The sequence below is a fragment of the Aquarana catesbeiana genome, linkage group LG03, assembly GCF_042186555.1.
Source record: "Aquarana catesbeiana isolate 2022-GZ linkage group LG03, ASM4218655v1, whole genome shotgun sequence".
NCBI lineage: Eukaryota > Metazoa > Chordata > Amphibia > Anura > Ranidae > Aquarana > Aquarana catesbeiana.
This window is the reverse complement of record NC_133326.1, coordinates 724,412,977-724,428,347: the sequence shown is the minus strand read 5'-3', so window position 1 is coordinate 724,428,347 and position 15,371 is coordinate 724,412,977. Positions and strand designations below refer to the sequence as shown.

At 46.5% G+C, this 15,371-nt stretch overlaps 1 protein-coding gene across 1 annotated transcript in view; it reads right to left on the bottom strand.

Moving 5' to 3' along the window:
- LOC141133734 (nucleotidyltransferase MB21D2-like) overlaps positions 1–11,786 on the bottom strand; it is a gene marked incomplete at its 5' end in the record, with an annotated part of 31,917 nt that extends 20,131 nt beyond the window's left edge. Inside the window, 2 exon segments of the mRNA XM_073623260.1 lie at positions 2,002–2,101; positions 11,739–11,786.
- Between the last annotated feature and the right edge of the window lie 3,585 nt (positions 11,787–15,371).

Sequence of the window (15,371 nt, the reverse complement as noted above, 5' to 3'; positions counted from 1 at the left end):
ACAATCATAGAAATAAAAGTATGAGGCACATTACTGTAATTATTCAAGATGACTGGGCAAATGCTTGTGACATTCAAGTGGCTTATTATTTTTATAAATAGACCCCTAAGAGTGGGTGCATATATGGTGTGGGTGGGCAGTAGGAAAGTGATAACTGATTCTTAACATGAGGTAGAATGCATTAACTAACTTTTAATTTAGAGGGAACCTCAGAAACGTGTGGTTGAATCACTTGGATGCTCCACAACCCTCATTGTACACCAGATTGTATATGCCCCTGTGTGGCCAGACAGCCACATTTGAGTGGTCCCCCTCTAGTGACATCCAGTGCTACTGCAAGCTGTCATAATGATGTTTGACAGCCGGTTATAACTTCCAAAAGGCAAGTTCTCTCCTCACACCTTCTTCACCAAACAAGGTCCTCACTCCAGTTAGAGAGTCAGCATGGGCATGCGTCCTTGACATCTGGTGGCAGTGGTGGAAGATTAACGTGTGCAGGATGTTCTATGGGCGTTACCTGTGTCTGGATTGGAGAACTGTGTTCTGACAATCTGTCAGCGTGCTGATCAAGTTTGAGGACACGCAATGGATGCCTCACTTATTGATCGGCCTCTTGCCCCTGCACCCCTGTCCATGACATGTTGATTAAAAACTCACGGATGCATTTTGTTTTTGGCAGCTTATCTAACCACTTAAAAGGACCGAGCCTCTTTTTGAGATGTGTTGTTTACAAGTTAAAAACAGTTTTTCTTTGCTAGAAAATTACTTAGAACTTAAAACATTATACATTTTCTCTTTCTAACACCCTAGAGAATAAAATGGTGGTAGTTGCAATACTTTCTGTCACACCGTATTTGCGCAGCGGTCTTACAAGCACACTTTTTTTGGAAAAAATATTTTTTTAATTAAAAAGAGTGTAAGACAAAAGTAAAGTTAACCCAATTTTTTTTTTATATTGTGAAAGATAATGTTACACCGAGTAAAGTGATACATGTCATGCTTTAAAATTGCACCCGCTCGTGGAATGGCGACAAACTTTTACCCTTAAAAATCTCCATAGGCGACATTTAAAAAAAAAAAAAAATTCTACAGGTTGCCTGTTTGGAGTTAAAGAGGAGGTCTATTGCTAGAATTATTGCTCTCACTCTACCGATCGCGGCGATACCTCACATGTGTGGTTTGAACACCGTTTTCATATGCGGGTGCTACTCACGTATGCATTCACTTCTGCACGCGAGCTCGGCGGGACGGGGCGCGTTTAAAAACTTTTTTTTTTCTTATTTATTTTACCTTTTATTTTTACACTGTTTTTAAAAAAAAAATAAATAAAATTGTGTCACTTTTATTCCTATTACAAGGAATGTAAACATCCCTTGTAATAAAAAAAAAAAAAAAAGCATGACAGGACCTCTTAAATATGAGATGTGGGGTTAAAAAGACCTCAGATCTCATATTTACACTAAAATGCAATTTAAAAAAAAAAATCATTTAAAAAAAAATGGCCCTTAAGAGCTATGGGTGGAAGTGACATTTTGACGTCGCTTCAGCCCTGCAATGTTATGGAGACGGGTGGCGACCATCTTCCCCTCACTCGTCTCCATGCCCAGCAAGGGTGAAGATACGATTGCCTCCGCCGCTGTCGACAGCTCCGGTAAGCGGCGGAGGGCACCGGAGCACGACGGGAGGGAGGCCCTCTCCCACCACCGCTAAAAGTGATTTTGTGGTGAATCCGCCGCAGAGACCACTCTTATCGGAAAGCGGACCGTCGGCCGAAGAAGAGGATACCGGGGTTATGGCAGCTAGCTGCTGCCATAACAACGATATTCCTCTTCAAAGTAAGGACGTATATCGGCGGTCCGGAAGTGGTTAAAATTGCAAGATTTGTCACGTTAACTGACACGTACTGAGGAGCACACTGTTGTCTGGGCATCTAGACTCCAATTAACCACCCCGTTCGCTCTCCCATGGTGTTTAGTATTGTGTTTCTGTTAGGACTCTCACCTTCTGTTTGGAGAGGTTTAGACATTCAAGACTTCCTTGGTCATGGCATGCAGGTTCCCCATAAGATGTCAATACTTCATACAGACATAAGTGCCGCCACCTGGAAGAGAAGGAGGACAGCGTGACGGAAATGTCAGGGGTGAAGACATGGGGGTGCCAATGATATGAATTCCACATCCAAGTGTTGGTCCAACCAGATCTGATATTTGTTTATGGGTAGATGGTCACCTTCATAGATCTCCCTGGTATTCTAATAAGATACCTACACCTGACTTTACCCTTCTGAAAGGGAACAGCAGTCTCCGGCAACACACAATGGGCAGTCAAGCAATGGCTATTCAAACGTTTTTGTAAACTTAATGTGGTCCTAAAGGCTCATGGTTTACCTTAATGCATTCTATGAGTGAAAAAATCTTCTGGGTGCAGCTTCCCCCACCCCAGCCCCCCTTTATATACTTACCTGAGCTCCATCATGACCCGGCAATGTGCATGAGAGCAGCGGCTCTCCTGGGTTTCTCTCTCTCTCTCCTCATTGGCTCACACAGCAGCAGGAGTCATTGGCTCCTGTTGCGGTCACTCACAGCTAGTGAGCCAATGAGGAGAGAGCAGGGGTAGGGCCGAGTCGCACTCTCTGTGTGAATGGAGAGCGTGGCTGGGGAGCAAGCCTACTTGAGTACCCCTATAGCAAGAGGCTTGGAGGCAGGACCGTCTGCGGGAGACCCAAGAAGAGGAGGATCGAGGCTGCTCTGTGCAAAACTATTACATAGAGCAGGTAAGTATAACATGCTTGTCATTTTTTTTCTCTTTAGAATGGCTTTAAAGTGGATCGCTCTGTCGCATTAAAACATGAATGTCTAACATATTTCCCGTTGCTCTCGCCAGTAGATCCATTAATTTTCTACTTTTCTTCTTCCTGTAACGGGCCAAGCTGTCTGGGAAAAGTGATGGTTAGGTTCACAGCTCTGAAAAAATGATCCACAGCCACTATCAGGTGTTCAGGAGGTGACCTTGCTGCCTTTTTTTTTCTTGGAGCTCAGGATCACTGCCAGCTGCTTGTAAAAATGCCAATCTTTATTGAAACTTGCAAACAATTCAGAAAATAGAACCGCTTTCTTCAGCAAACACAAAATAGTCCATAACTCTGGTGCCACAGAAACAAGGAGAATGGCTCACCGCCACTATTCCAGTCCCACACTGGGGTTTGGGGTTTCCTGTCAGCTTCACAGGCCACATAAAAAGGAGGCTTTCACAGTTCAACAGCCTTGGCTCAGTCCCAAACTAGTCCACCTTGCTCACCCAGATGTGTCCTGCTCTCTCCTTTACAGACACGGCTAAGGGATACAGTTCCATTTCCTGAGCGTTAACTATAAATTCACTACAATATATCACACGCACAAATGCTTAGATTATGAGGCATTGAACACATGGATATTTTGATGCATCTTTTTAGAGGCAAAAAACCCCCTGAAGAAGACTACGACAGAATAAGTCGAAATGCGTTGGGTGCTCATGTGGATATTATTTTTGCAATGTATTGTCAATTGATAGTAGCATTGCATAATATTTTGACAGTTGTAATGGAACACGATTGCATACACCTGTAGCCAGAACTCCTATTTTGTATGAATTTTGTCCAATAAAGATTTTACAATAATATAAACTATACAGACTTCCTTAATTAGAACACATAGCTTCTAAAAAAAAACCCTTGGGGGAATCTTTCCATTTTGCAATTTTCTGGGGTGTGCAGCCCTTCAAACTCTGACTTGAGTTTTTCTTTTTTTTTTTCTTCACAAACACGGTTTCCTCTTCCGACTCTGATGCATCTGGGTTAACCCCTTCAGGACCATGGTTTCTGTTATCAGAGTTTGGAGGTTCTTCTCTCCCCGAGCTCTTTAAACCTCCAAAGAACTTACCAATCCTGAGAGCCCTCTGGCTACCTGTGTAAAAGAGGCATAACAGGGATCGGGGGCAAACCACACGACACTGCCAGGCATGCTTACAATGATGAGTTGTTATTCATATGGCTTAAGGGCCCAGTTAAACTTACTCATTGTGGTAATGCGCATTATGGTGCCATATGGTAATGCCATACGGTGATTGTGAATGGCACCTCAGCTAGGGTGACCATGTGTCCTGGATTGCCCGGGACAGTCCCGCATTTTGGAGGCTTGCCCCAGGTCCTGGGAACCTTCATTCCAGGACAATACAGTGTCCCAGAATAAAACTGACACAGCCACCCCCCCCCAGGTTGATCTGATGCCCCCAAAAAAAGGCCACCACATGGGCGCTTTACTCATTGACTGTACTTGTCCTGGCCGGGAATGTCTGGAGGGGCACAATTCCCGCCCACTGCTTGTGATTGGAGAAATCATAAATCCCGCCTTTTGTGTCTAAATAGTGCAGAGCATTGTAGAGCCAGCATGGGAACAAGGTAAAGCGGGTCTCAGCCAGCCAGGACAAGTACTGTCAATGGGTAAAGTGGCAGTGTGGCGGACTTTTTTGGCGGTGTGATCAGTGCCTCTGAGTAGAGCGCGCACCCAACTCCCCAGCTGTGCTGCGATTCGTTACAGCACAAGCTGATTTTTGGGAAGGGGGGGGTGTTCCCAAAATATTGATAATTGGTTCCCCTAAAGCAGAAACACCACCCCCCATTCCTCCTCTCCCCTCTTACCCATATAGCGGGGTTGCACACAAAAAGCATACTTACCTTGTGATCCTGCAATGTTCCCTAGGGATCCAGCACAGCAGCCTTGTGCCGCCATTTTCTGACGTCACCGGGAGGGCGTCAGCTGTCTCTACTGGGTTGAACTCTCGATGCATAGGCATCATCAGGGGGACAACTGCATTAATAGGTAGCCGGTCCCACATTGATGACACCCCGTGGCCTCCTAGGACCCGTGTATCCTAGGACAGCGGTTCTCAACCCTGTCCTCAAGTACCCCCAACAGGCCATGTTTGCAGGTTTTCCTCTATCTTGCACAGGTGCTTTAAATCACAGTGAATGGCTTGGTATTTTGGACAGCTATTTTATCTAATGCCACGTACACACGACCGGCAGAAAAGGTGCGACAAAATCATTCCATCGGACATTCCGATCGTGTGTGGGCTTCATCTGACTTTTTCTTTCTAAAATTCCGACGGACCTAGAAATAGAACATGTTTCAAATCTTTCCAACGAAATCAGTTCCTATCAGGAAAACCGCTCGTCTGTATGCTATTCCGACGGACCAAAAATGACACAAGGGCAGCTATAGAACTTCCTCTTTCTAGTCCCGTCGTACGTCATTGCGTTCTAAATGATCGGACTTTGGTGTGATCATGTGTAGGCAAGTCCATTTCAGCGGAACTCCGTTGGAACTCCGTCGGAAAGACCGCCAGAGTCTGTTCTGACGGAAAGTTCGGTCGTGTGTATGCGGCAGAGAAATTCCCAAAACATGGCCTGTTGGTGGTACTTGAGGACAGGGTTGAGAACAAAAGTAAAATTAAGGGGAGGGATGTCTCCCAGAAAAGAATTTACCCTCCCCCTAAAAAAATATCCAATTTTTTGAGAGGGGGATGCAGAAGGTCAATGATACAAAGTTGATGGGGAAGATAAAGCTCCTCTTTAATTTTCATCTTCAAGCGGTTACGGAAGAAAGAAAATGTTCTAAAAAAAAAAAAAAAAACACACACACACACACACACACACACACACACACACACACTGGTCCCTCTTGGTCATTATAGGTAAGCCTCACTTTAGCCCTGTGTAGCTACTCCCATTCCTAACAAGCCACATCTAAGCCTTTATCCTTCTTTCATCTCTTTGGAAGCAGCCTCTCAACATTCCAAGCCAATTCATACACCCCAGCCCGACTATGGCCTCTTCACTGTTAAAGATTGGGAGATTAATTTCATAAGGTCTCTGACATTGTATAGATCTTCTGTGCATGTAGATTCCATCTTGTCCTCTTACATGTATATTTGAAGGACAAAGCTGGGGTAACCATTCTGTGTACGTGCAGGACTTTTCATAACCATATGTAAGTGTCTTTATTGAGCTTTCTACAGAATTTTAGCTGACGGGAGGAGTCCTCGGCCTATGCGTTTTCTATCCCATAAAGAGACCATCAGGAAGTTACCTTCTAAAATAGGATTGTTTGCTCACCATATAAAGAATTATGGAAAGTGTCTACACGTCACACATCTGTATAAATGTACAGAGCCTCAAGGCCAAATTCCATCTACAGGCTGTCTCTCTCCCTTCCTAAGAATGAATCAAGCCAACTCAGCTAAATATTTGACCGTCCCCCACGCGTGAACTTTGATTGATGCCAATATTCACCAGCTGACATGAATGTAGTATAGCTCTACCACCACAGGGATCACTGGTATTAAGTAGTCCCATAACCCACGAGAGCACACACAGTCAAGTACATGGCATTTTCTTCTCTCTCACCGGCTCAATAAAACAAGGGTATCTTTTGTATTTTTATTGCGGATGTAAAACTTGGATAGGTATTGGGGGGAAGTCATGGGATACCCCAAGGGAACTGAAGCAACTGAGGACTCTTCCTTTATATCCTGGCAGAGGACTCCTGCAAAGTCTCTACTTGCTAGGAGAAATACTAAAGCTTGCTTCATTGTAGAGGTGGGAACTGCATACAGGCATAGAACATCGGTCAGTACTCACAGGTCCCAGTATTATCAGTTGCCACCTTCTGATATCTACTGAGTGCTTCATAGTGACTCACAATACCACCAACCACTGGACCTTCTTCCATCCAGCCTCAACCTGAAGGAAGGGGATCTGGTAAGTTATGTGGCCCGTTGAGGACCATAGGAAATTAATGGGCATAGTTATAGGATCATGCCTGTAGGCAAGTCCAGTTAGCCTTCCCACCTGTAGATAGCCTTGTAGATGGGAAGTTTCATAAGGAAATTGGTCCTTTAGAGCTGCCATACAGAAAGCAACCTAGCTGGACACTGAATCCTCATGAGGACTTCATGGCCATCTTGGGAGAGGGTATCTTTTACATAAGGGACCCCCACGTCATTTTGATGTGCTTTTGGCGAGTGTATGGTAGAGAAAGGGACCTGCTTGTGAGGGACAGGGTTAAGCACAGGGTCAGGTTCCAGACAAGGATGGATAGCTCAGAGAAGGCTCCTTCTTCACGTCATACACTACAGTAAAGAAGAGCAGAGATGTGGAGCCAGTACAGACTGACAAACGTTCTATAGCCCATCCCGATAAGGGTACTACCCCTGGAAATGGAAGCCAACCTTATATAAAGTATTGAGACTGCATCTCTGTCACGTACCTCGTGAAGACTGGAATGTTGTGGAGGCCTCCCTTGCAGCTCCTAGAGCTGGAGACAGAAAGTGTAAGGGCAATGGGTGGCACGAGTGCCAGAGTAGCTGGGGATGTCCACTCAAGTGGGTAGAGCTGGTATTTGCAGACCTCAGAACAGGATGCAGAAGCAGCTTGGCACCAGAGCAGGAGACAGAAGCAGGGCCAGGAGACAGGCAGTGGTTAGCAACATCCGGGCAGTGAGGGATCAAATCGGCAGGCAGAACAAGTCCAGGAAGCAGGCCAAGGTCAGTAACAGCTGGGCAAAGCAGTACAGAATCAACAGGCAAAGACAAGTCTAGTAAACAGCCTGGGGTCAGAGTAATCAGGTGAACAGAGCTGAGGCATGACAAAAGCGAAATCCAAAAGGCAAGGCAGGTCACGTCATGCACAAGGCAGCAGGTACTCAGGAACAAGCTAAAGACCCTTCAGCAACTGCTCATAGTAACAGACCAGTACGCTAATTGGTATGCACATGCTGGTGACAAAGTGGACCAGTACATCTAACCTTGCTTGTTTGCTTAGGAATTTGAGCATGTGTGCAATGAGCATGCGCACATACCCGTACTGGTCTTCTGATGCTGGAGATCCAGTTTACCCTAAAATATCTCTTGGATAGCATATACCTGTGCTGAAGAACAGTTATTTGTGCTGGTACTAGACTGTGGCAATTTCCATAAACATCCATACCCTATTAAATGTGTGTGAGTATTCCCTCCCAATACAAGGATGAGACAAGATAGGCCCTGCTACATGCTAAGTGGAGGTCGAAAGTGGGGGCAGTATGAAGCTCCATCCGGTCAAGGCACGGCAGAATCCTGGATTTTTTCTTTTAGCTTTGGATGGAGCTGGGTCACCATTGGGTAGAGTTCCCATAGACATGGCGAAAATTTATTATTCTCAGGCAGGAACACGCCTTCCTCTGGGTCAACAGCGACTTTTGGGTTCTGGGAAAGCAGGCATTCAGTTGATTGATTTTTGTCCATTGGTTGAACTCAAACCATGCCTGACTAAAGCTGGCCATACACAGTAGGATTTTTGTTTGTCAAAATATTCTCAAATTAATTAATTCCATACTAGAGCCCTTCAAATTTCAGCAAGGCTTGCTATTTGAATCAAAGACTAGCAGTATTACCCCTTAATGCCACCTCCCGATAGCCCTTAAGGTGGACTTTAAAGAGGAACTTCATTATTATTTTACTTTTTTTTTTTTAAGTTGGCAGCTACAAATACTGTATACAAATACTGGACAAAGACTGTAAGTGCTGATTTTTCAAAATCAAACACTTAGCAGTGCCTGGGGTCCAGCATTGTCTTACTCCCCCTCACCGCTGCAGGTTGCTGGCATCTCCAGCTTGGAGATGGCTTCCTGAGGAACCATAACTGACCCCCCCCTCACTGCGCATGTGCGAGGTCATGCAGCAAATAGTGAATGGTCCTGCAGCCTCCTGGAACACGTCACATGTTCCAAGAGGCTCCCGAAAAGGGGAGAGGACAAGGCAAGTGATACCATCCTCGTCCAGGCAAGGATTGTGGAAGAGGGAGCAGGTCCTGATAAAAATCAGTCCCGGCTGAGTGGAGGGAGCGAACCAGCGAGACTTTACATTTTCAGGGAAATTCTACTTTAAAGAGAGGCCTGGAGCGAGGGGATTGAAAAGAACTAGCAGAGGGCCAGCATGACGAGAGTGATAAGGAAACAGCAAGGGTTAAGAAAATAGGGCAGAGGTGGGGGGAATAGTGATTGGAGGAAAAGAAGGAATAGGTGGGGTTTAGTTTATTTAAGAAGTTAGGGGGGGTGACCGGGGCAACCCTGCAGGGGATCGTTCAGAGGAGCAGTTTCCCACCCGCCCTCCCTGTTTTTGGTGTGTTAATTTTTCTTTATTTCAGGTGGTGCAACAGGACATGTCATGGCAGCAGTGAAATGGCGGTGGTGGTCTTTGATGGTGGCAAGATAACCTACGAGATGGAAGTGTGGGGGACCCATCGGTGGTATGGGCCCACGGTGTATTCAGTTAACACGGGTTAACTGGAAGATAGTAATGGTGGCACTGCGGGGAATGGGTCTGTCTCTGAGCTGGTGTGACCCGGCTGGAGGCCTAGTACGACAAAAGGCCCGCAGTGTGGAAGTGGAACAGAGTTATGTTGGGATGTGCTCTCAAAGACCAACGGGGGGGGGGGGAGCAACTGATATTTGGGGGTTTTTGTTATGGTTTAATGTTTTATATATTGAATATTTGTGAATAAAAAGGCTGCTATGGCCAGTTATACTCCAGTTCGAGTGTGGTCTCGTTAATCGTAGGTAATGATAAGTGGGGTAGGGTTGGAGTATGATAACGATGGCAGTCATATGAGGGTTGGACATCTTATCTACACTGGTCAAGTGATTATAAACCCTTAAAGAGGGAGTCCCGCGGAAAAAAAAAAAAAAAAATTAAAAAAGTCAGCAGCTACAAATAGTACAGCTGCTGACTTTTAAAATAAGGACACTCACCTGTCCCAGGGTCCAGCGATGTCGGCACCCGAGACCGAATCATCCCTCAGTCCTCGGGTGCTGCTGCCGCCATGCTCTGTAAGGGAATCAGGAAGTGAAGCACTGCGGCTTCACTTTCCGGTTCCCTACTGCGCATGCGGGAGTCGCGCTGCGCTTCCTAACTGGTCCCTGCTGTCTCTGGGACACGTGTGTGTCCCAGCAGACAGCGCGGTGGGGACGGGAGAAAGGTATCTGCACCCCCCTCCCCCCTGAAAGGTGCCAAATGTGACACCGGAGGGGGGGAGGGTTCCGAAAAGCGGAGGTTCAATTTTTGTGTGAACCTCCGCTTTAAAGTGGAGTTTTAAAGGCGGAAAGTGTTTTCTATACATGAAAGTAAAAAAAAAAAAAAAAAAAAAAAAAAAATACATGTTCTGTTTGTAGATCCCCCCAGTCCCCCCCTAGGGTTGCCACCTCATCCCTTTCAAACGGAACACATATGAATTACACAGGTTCTGAGGCTAATTTAATGCAGATAAGGCACTAAGTGAGTTTAATTACTACCTTAATTAGCCACAAAACCTGTGTAATTAATATGTGTTCAGTTTTAAAGGGATGAGGTGGCAACTCTACCCCCCCCCAATGCTTACCTGAGCCTGATCTCGATCCAGCGATGTCCACGAGAGCAGAGGCTCTCCCCTCTGTCCTCAATGGCTCACATAGCAGTGGGAGCCATTGGATCCTGCTGCTGTCAATCACAGGCAGTGAGCAGGAAGCGGGTGGTGAGGCCGAGCCCTGCTCTGTGTGTCAAATGGACACACAGAGCAGGGGTTCGGGAGCAAGCATGCACAAGTGCCTCCATAGCAAGTGGCTTGCTAGGGGGGGGCACTCAGCAGAGGGGAGGAGCCCAGAGTACCCATGGGAGGGGGATCGGGGCTGCTCTGTGCAAAACCATTACACAGAGCAGATAAGTATGGTTATTATTTTTTTTAAATTTAGCATCACTTCAATTTAAAAAAAAACAAAAAAACAAACATATACTTACCTGCTCTGTGTAATAGTTTTGCACAGAGCAGCCCTGATCCTCCTCTTCTTGGGTTCCCCGCCGGTGCTCCTGGCTCCTACCCTCCACCGAGTGCCCACCATAACAAGCTGCTCGCTATAGGGGGGGGAGGGGGGCACTCGCATGGGCTGGCTCTGCGTGTGTCCATTGACACACAGAGTGCGGCTCGGGAGGAGGGAATTTGGGGGGGGGGGGGGTGTAAATAGTACCTGTTTTTGACAGGACCCCTTTCCCACTTCCAGGAGATGGCGCCCTGGCACCGTTCCTCGGAAGTTCGTTCCCCTCCTCCTCCTTCCCCCACTGCCGGGCCAATTAGAAAGCGCAGCTGAAAGGCTTCACTGCCCGTTTCCCTTATGACAAACGGCGGTAGTACCCCGACAGCCGATCTGAAAAGAAAAATTGGCTGGGGTACAGACATCGTGGGCTCCCTGGACAGGTAAGTGTCCATATATATTAAAAGTCAGTAGCTACAGGATTTGTAGCTGCTGACTTTTTTTTTTTTTTCCCCAGGCAGAACTCCTCTTCAAAATGCAGAGGCAATATGGCAAATAATAATAAAATTAACCAACAACACAAATAATAATAATAATAATAATAATAATAATAAACAACAAAATATAATAATGCAGATAATAATAATAATCTATTTATAAAGCTCTGACAAATATAACATTTACAACTTTCTACAGGGGAAATCACCAGTTAAACAGCCAATAAAATGAAAGGACATAACAACACAAAACAAACCATGTATAACATGACAACATATCAGCTTTGTATGGAAATAACATGGAATAAATATCACACAGGGATCCTCTTTATATAAGAATCAGATTGCGGGATCCCTCCAGGTTGGGAGGATCAGGTAACGTTACCTTTCTGTGATTTATGTGTCTCCTCCGGTAGCAGACATCTCCATCCCCCTCTTCCTGGATGTGACGGCAGAACTCTCACCTGTGTCCTCTTCTGCCCCGCCCCCTTTACCTGTCTATTTTCCTTACCACCTGTGCTGCTTCTCCCCTCCTCTTCACCTGATCCCTCACCTGTCCTACCTGTAGAGGAAGCTCCGCCCCCCCGAGCACTGATTGCAGTCACACCTGGAGGCACTGGCTGGGCCGCTCTCCAGGAAATGTCTCAGAGGAGAAGAAGGCACATTGATTAGATGAGACAGATCTATCTATCACCAAAGACGGGGCAGACTTTCACACAGTTACCCACTTGCCCTCCAGAAGGTTTTATGACCAGGCCATTTTTTTGTGATATGGTACTGCGCTGCTTTAACCACCTCAATACCGGACACTTTCACCCCCTTCCTGCCCAGACCAATTTTCAGCTTTCAGTGCTGTCACACTTTCAATGACAATTGCACGGTCATACAACACTGTAACCATGTGAAATTTTTATCATTTTCTTCACACAAGTAGAGCTTTCTTTTGGTAGTATGTAATCACTCCTGGGTTTTTATTTTTTCCTAAAAAAAAAAAAAGACCAACAAATTTTTTAAAAAAAAGGTTTTTCTTCCTTTTCTTTTCTTTAATTTTTCTCCTTCACTGATGGGGCGCTGATGAGGCAGCACTGATAAGGAGGCACGAATATGCTGCACTTATGGGCACTGATAGGCAGCACTGATGGGTGACACTGGTGGCACTGGGCACAGATAGGCAGTACTGGTGGGCACAGATAGGCAGCACTGATGGGTGCGGGTGACACTGATGGGCAGCAGTGATGAGCATTGATGGGAAGCAGTGATGAGCATTGATGGGCAGCACTGATAGCCAGCACTGACTGGCATCACTAATGGCCACTGTTTGCTGGCACTTGTGTGCACTGATTGCTAGCACTTGTGGGCACAGATTGGTGGCAATTGTGGGCACTGATTGCTGGCACTTGTGGGCACAGATTGGTGGCAATTGTGGGCAGTGGTTGGCACTGATTGCTGGCAGTGGTGGGCATTATTGGTGGCACTGGTGGGCACAGATAGGCGGCACTGATTGCTGGCAGTGGTGGGCAATCATTGGTGGCACTGGTGGGCACAGATAGGCGGCACGGATAGGCAGCACTGATGGGCATTGATGAGGGGCATTGATGGACAGCAGTGATGGGCACTGATGGCAGCACTGATAGCTAGCACTGACTGGAATCACTAATGGCCACTGATTGCTGGTACTTGTGGGCACTGATTGGTGGCAATTGTGGGCACTGGTTGGCACTGATTGCTGGCAGTGGTGGGCAATCATTGGTGGCACTGGTGGGCACTTAATTGTAATCAGGGCACTGATTACATACCTGGCTGTCCCCTGTGAGGAGATGCTGCTGATTGGCTCTCCTCTCCTCACTCTCTGTCAGTGTGAGGCAAGGAGCGCTGATTACCGGCATCTCCGTGTTTACATGTGACCGGCTGTGCTTGGACACAGCCGATCACATGGTTAAAGAGCCACAGCCATGGCTCTTTACACAGATTGGGGTCGCGCCGTAACCTAGTCACATGGTGCAGCTGCAATCGCCACACTGCACGCCCCCGGGGGCTCCCAAGAGCGATCGTTCTGGGAGGCCGTCATATGATGTCCACCCAGAATGAGAGCCGCACCCCCAGCCGTCATCTGATGGCTGGGCGGGCAGCAAGTGGTTAATTGACAATTGCGTGCTTGTGCAATGTTGTACCCCCACGAGATTAGTTAAACCCACAAGTGCTTTTTTTTTTAAATCGGGAAAAGGTTCTAAATTCTGGGAATGTCCCGGGAAATTTGGGACAGTTGGCAAGCATGCAGTACAGTTGTTGTCCGAAAATACATTACAACACATGACATCACTTCCGATATTTTTTTTTCTGTCGTACGAGAATTTTCGTGGCTTTAGTAGCCTATTCAATTTCTATTACTATTAAGCGAAAAAAGTCGTACGATATTCGGATCGTGCATACGGGCCATTAGACTATCGTGTCTGAGGGAACCCCCTTTCTGGGGGAGGGTGTACCTCAGGCTGGGAGCTTGGGAGCTGGGAGGGAGCCCCTCCTTACACGGTCATGGAGAGGTGTCCTGGAACAGGAGCTGGAGGAGACAGTTGGGAGCACGTCCGGAGGAAGTCATCCAGGAGGGATCCAGGCCGGGTGTCGGTGAGTGGTAAGCACAGTGGAAAGCTCTGGAAGAGACATGCCGGGGGGAGTTGGATGTAGAGCCGGAGGGAGAGACTGTTGGGTGTTATGTGTCAAGCCGCTGCAGCCAGGAGGGAAGGGCAGGATTTGCAATCGGACTTACTGGGATCCGTAGTCCATCAAGTGCATTTATTCTTCTCAATCAAATCGGTTGCTACCACAAAGGGATACTGCAGACCCGGCCTGCAAAGGGGCTATCAAGAAAAGACACTAGGACCTATTCAGAGTGAGGCCTAGTCATGTTCTGATGGTGTGACAGAAGGCTACATTTGGACAGTGAAGCAAGTGCTCCAGAAGTGTGGAGAAGAAGTGTGCTTGAGGAAAAGACTGTCAAGTTTAGAGTCAACCATCTTTCACCACTTCCTGCCCAAGGACGTCATATGACGTCTTTGAATTTCAGGGGTAATATCTGAATGATGGGTACAGCTACAGGCATCATTCAGATATCCTTGTTTTTAGCCGGCGATTCCATGCACCATAAGAAGGATCATAGCGGCAGTTCCGCTGCTTGATTGTTCTTACAGGCGACGGGAGGGGACTTCCCCCCTCCCGCCGTCATCCGGTGCTTCTCCGGGCTCTCCCGTTCCAACGGGGACCCAAAGAAACAATTGTCCGCCACTGGATGACGACCATAGAGATTTACGGTGACCAGATGGTCGCCAGTCATCTCTATCACCATCGGAGGCCCAGGCGCGACGTTATGACGTCACGTCCAGGCCGCAGATGTAAACAAAGCCGCGATTGCAGCTGGTAAGCATGAGATTGTGGATTTTTTTTTCCGATGCTTTCCAGCCTGGAGGAGAGATGTGGGGTCTTATTGACCCCGCAACTTTCCATAAAGAGGACCTGTCATGAACGATTCCTATTACAAGGGATGTTTACATTCCTTGTAATAGGAATAAAAGGTTATTTAAAAAAAAAAAAAAATGTAAAAGAAAGTAAAAATTAAAAAAAAGTAAAATAAAAAATAAAATAAAAAAAATTATTGAAAACGCCCCTGTCCCCGGTAGCTCGAGCTCAGAAGTGAACGCACACGTTAGTCCTGCCCGCATATGTAAACGCCGCTCAAACCACACATGTGAGGTATCGCCGCGCACGTTAGAGCACGAGCAACAATTGTAGCACTAGACCTCCTCTGTAACTCTAACATGTAACCTGTAAAAAATTTTAAAGCGTCGCCTATGGAGCTTTTAAGTACCGAAGTTTGGCGTCATTCCATGGGTGTGCACAATTTTAAAGCATGACATGTTGGGTATCTATTTACTCAGCGTAAGATCACCTTTAATATTATACAAAAAAAAATTGGGCTAACTTTACCGTTTTGTTATTTACATTTTTTTTCCCAAAACGCGTTTTG